A 4,507-nucleotide genomic window follows, 5' to 3' on the forward strand; every position below is an offset into this window, starting at 1 on the left:
CCCCCCCCCCCCCTTTACGAGTCGCATTGGAAACTTGATGAAACGAGTTGTTCATTTAAAAGAAAAAGAAAATCTTATTTTGTTTAAAGGGGACATCGAATGCCCATTTTCCACAAGTTGGTATGATTCTTTAGGGTCTTCATGAATGGTCTGTAACATACTTTAGGGTTAAAATTCCTCAACAGAATAAACAACACTCTTTTTACCTTGTCAAAAACAGCTCATAGCGACCCGTTTCGGTGTCTCTTTAAATGCTAATGAGCTCTGCTCACCCCGCCCCTCTCTTCCGTGGAAGAGGAAAGCCAATTTGTAAATAATCATAAAAAATATAAAGTGTGGGATTTACTTCTTCTGGAGGTGCAGCTGGATCCATCATTCAGTTTGAACTTTTTAGCAAAACCTGCCTCGAATTGTCCCTCGTTCAGAAAGCAGTCTGGAGTAAAATGATTTGCAATCATGTATGTGTATGTGTATGTGTATGTGTGTGGGTGTGTGTGTGTGTGTGTGTGTGTGTGCGTGAGAGAGAGACAGGGACACATCACAGTGGAGTCCGCTTTCTTAATATAGCTTGTGTACTGCAAATACATACGAGCTTCATCACTGTGTCTGTCACGCGACTCTGTTGCCCTTTCGGGCTTGAACTGATGGTAAAACTAACGACATTATTAACTGTCTTGATATTTACTTTGAAAGCTTGAAGCTCGTGATTATGGTAAGGGGCGTTACATTTCCGACGCGTGCTTGTGGTGTTCGGCCAATCATAATGCACTGGGTCAGCTGGCCAATCAGAGCAGACTGCGCTTGTCGGAAGGAGGGACTTTGTTGAAAACGAAGCGTTTGAGAGAGGCGGGGCATAGAGGACCTACAATAATGTACAGTATTTGAAAAATAATGTTTTTTTTTAACATTAAAGCATGTCAACATATTCTGTTACACCAAATACACAAAATAATGATCTTTAAAAAATCATCATATGACCCCTTCTTTGTTCAGAAATCATTATTTGGTGGAATCACTCTGATTTTCAATCCCAGCTTTCATGCTCCCCACCGGTCTTCACATTGATGTTGAGTGACTTTATGCTTTATTCTATAGGAGACTGTTTTCAAGCGTCCTCGCCGAGCACTTCACCGTTTGCCATTCTTTCTTTGCGTTCATATAACAAACATCAGCTCAACAGACAGATGAGATATCTCAGCATATGTATGTATTACTAATGTCAAAGTGTGCATTCTGAAATTCGAATAAAAATGTATGCTTTTTAACATGCGCATATAGCCAACCTCAATTCACCTTGTTTTCACTGTAGTTATGTTTTGTAACTTTCACAGTCCAGATTTAGTCAGTTAATCCTTCCATGCATGCTTTAAACGTCATTTTTCTGATTTGAGAAGTCTTTCACAGTGCAGTTTGGATCATTTAACACAAATCACAATATTGAAGTAAGGCACTCAAGTAATGCATTGAGCAAATCTGTATTGTGAAATATTTCACAAATCACAATAGTCTATATGACCCGACTAGATGAACGTTTTTAAACGTATAATCTGATTTATCTTATTCCTTGGACCGCTGGATTCTTTGGCATAGCCACCTTGACATTATTCTACAAGAAAAAGAGGACAGAGCCGTGAGAAACACTGAAACATGATAAGATGCAATTGTGAAAGTTTTCACAAATCAGGCTATCTCTTAAAAAAGGGATTTTTTCCCGGACTCCATATTTATTGGAAATAGCTGTCAAAAGTAAAGAGCGCCTAGCTTTCCACATTCCTGACTAGTGAATTTACCAAGGGGTTGATGAACAAGAGCTTTGCTGTGAAAAAATTCACAAATATAGCAGGTCAAGAAGAGTCTGATTTCAGTCCTCTAAAGCCCCGATCAGACAGAACGTGTTTTTTGCAGTGAGAGGTGCCATTTTTAATTGTTTTCTATTGGCAGTGAGCATTTTGCGCTGTTTTCATGTCTCTGTAGGAGTGCTCTGAGTGCCTGAAGGTGAAAAAAAATCAACTCTGAGCAGAAAAGAACCTGACATCATTCGCGTTTTTTTCCATTGTCTAATTGGATGAATGGAGAGGCGGGACTTCTGTTGTGGTGACGGATGTTTACGGTTAATATGCTAATATGACAGCTTACTTAACAGCAAACCAAAGATTTTAGAGCACTTGTTCTGTAATACTTGATTAGACTAACAGGACAGCTGATGCGGTGGTTGCCAAGCAACATAAAAAAGCAGTGCACTGCTCTTTTCTAAATTAAAAAAAGTTAACCATAAAAAAAAGGTAGTGTGGTGCGCCTCGTCCTTTCAAACCTGAAAAACGCCTTCTGTCTGATTGGGGCCTAAGAGTCCAACTTTTGGAGCTACACGCATTATAAAATCAAAAGTCACTATGAAAAAATTCGGGCCGGAGGACTGCATCACATGAATTCACAATTCATGAAGAATGAGATGCGATATCATTTACATTTCTACGACAGCTCACTGCGGATCTACAGCCAAAAGAAATCTGAATTTCAAACTGCAAACTATCTTTACTCTGGTGCATGGTGAACTTAATACAATAGTGTAATATAGTAACTGAGGCTTGCATTGTGATATTTATTGTATATTTGAATCAATTTCTGCTACTAATACCAGATATATTTACGTTTCATATTTCCTTCATAATCACGTTAATAAAGAAATATATTTTGTTTTGGCTCAGTTACCTGTGTCGTCAGTGTGCAGCAGATACACCCAACCTAATGATTTCAATATACTGTATATCGCTTATCCTGCCCAAAAAGACCATGAACATTGCAGGTAACATCTGAAGTAACAATTCATTTACATGCACATGTCCTAAAACTAATCCTGTGTGACTGATCAGCTTCAGATCAGGTGATTTTAGCTCAGTGTTTTGGCTGTCAGTCAGTGATGCTCTCTGTCATTAGGGAATAGTACGATGGCCGCTCGAACACTTCCAGTCATTATATGGTTCAGGCCACTTTGGTTGGAACAAGATGGCAATTTCTACGTAAAATTCAGATCAATATTTTTTACCTTTTTAACATGATGAATAAAAACATGCTTAAAGTGTGTTTTGCTTTATGTTTTAATTCAGTTTATGAAGGTTCTGTAAAATTAATTGTAATATATTTTCTATTGTAATTGTACAGTACAGTGGTATTTTGTATATGCAATTTACAAAAAAAAAAAAATATATATATATATTTAATCCATTTTAACAAATGTGTCATCCATACAGGTGCTGTATTTATTGCATTTATTGTTTAACTTGACTTAAACGTACCATTAGTATTGGGAGATAGGAGGGTCCGTGACTCTACCAGAGATAGGCTGTGTCCAAAATTACTCCCTATACCCTTAAATAGGACACTATTTGAGATGAAAGCCATTTGTAGTGGTGTCCAAAACCATAGTGGACATTATCAAATGCACTCATTCAATCCCACAATGCACCGCAATAATGAGTGTACAGCCAACGTACACTCAACGCCTAGAGAAAGGGTGTTCAATTGAAGGTTCCAAGAGGTCTAGTCTCAATATTTCCTTCCCAGCGGAGGTCTAGACAATACTTAATTTTTTTTTTGTTTGTTTTTTTTGGAATAGTTATACATTTCCATGTGGGCAGCAGTAGTGCTTTGTAAAAGGAAAAAATCCTAAACAGTTAAAATAGTTATCAAAGGTGAGGATACTGGGTCTTGAAAGGAAAAGCAGTGTTGTCTGAGAATTATTCTATAAAAACTTACAGTATTTCATCAGTTGAGCTCAATTGGATGTGAATATTAAAAGGTAAGACCAGATGTTTGATCAAATTAGTATTATTATTACATTTAAATAAGGCAGAAAGCCATGTGACTGAGCAGATACTGTATGGGGGTTCAAAGTTTTTCTCTTTAAATCTGGACCATTTTTATATAATAAAATAAAATGTAGATAATAATCAGACACGCTCTATGAGCAGAAAAAAAAGTTAAAGGGGTCATATGATGTTGCTATAAAGAACATTATTTTGTGTATTTGGTGTAATGAAATGTGTTTATGCAGTTTAAAGTTCAAAAAGCACATTATTTTCCACATACTGTACATTATTGTTTCTCCTCTATGCCCCGCCTTTCTGAAACGCGTCGATTTTTACAAAGCTCATCGTTCTGAAAAGTGAGGTGTGTTGTGATTGGCCAGCTATCCAGTGCGTTGTGATTGGCCGAATAGCTCAAGCGTGTGACGGAAATGTTACGCACCTTACCATACTGTGATGCCGTGTCCCGGCCGGAGAGACGAGACAAAAACATTAAAACCCATTATAAACGAGGCATTTGTTGCATCCAGTGGGGACATAATTACTGATTATAATGACTTATACTGTCTTTTTACACGTTGCATTGCATATCGCGCCACGTAAACATAAAACCATGTCTGAATTTGTGATCGGAGAAATGACAAACAACAAGCACTACTCTACACTGCCCAAAAAACTCGCTTTAAATATATAAAATATAAAAA

This window comes from Sinocyclocheilus anshuiensis, unplaced genomic scaffold (genome assembly GCF_001515605.1).
Source record: "Sinocyclocheilus anshuiensis isolate Anshui unplaced genomic scaffold, SAMN03320099.WGS_v1.1 scaffold127, whole genome shotgun sequence".
NCBI lineage: Eukaryota > Metazoa > Chordata > Actinopteri > Cypriniformes > Cyprinidae > Sinocyclocheilus > Sinocyclocheilus anshuiensis.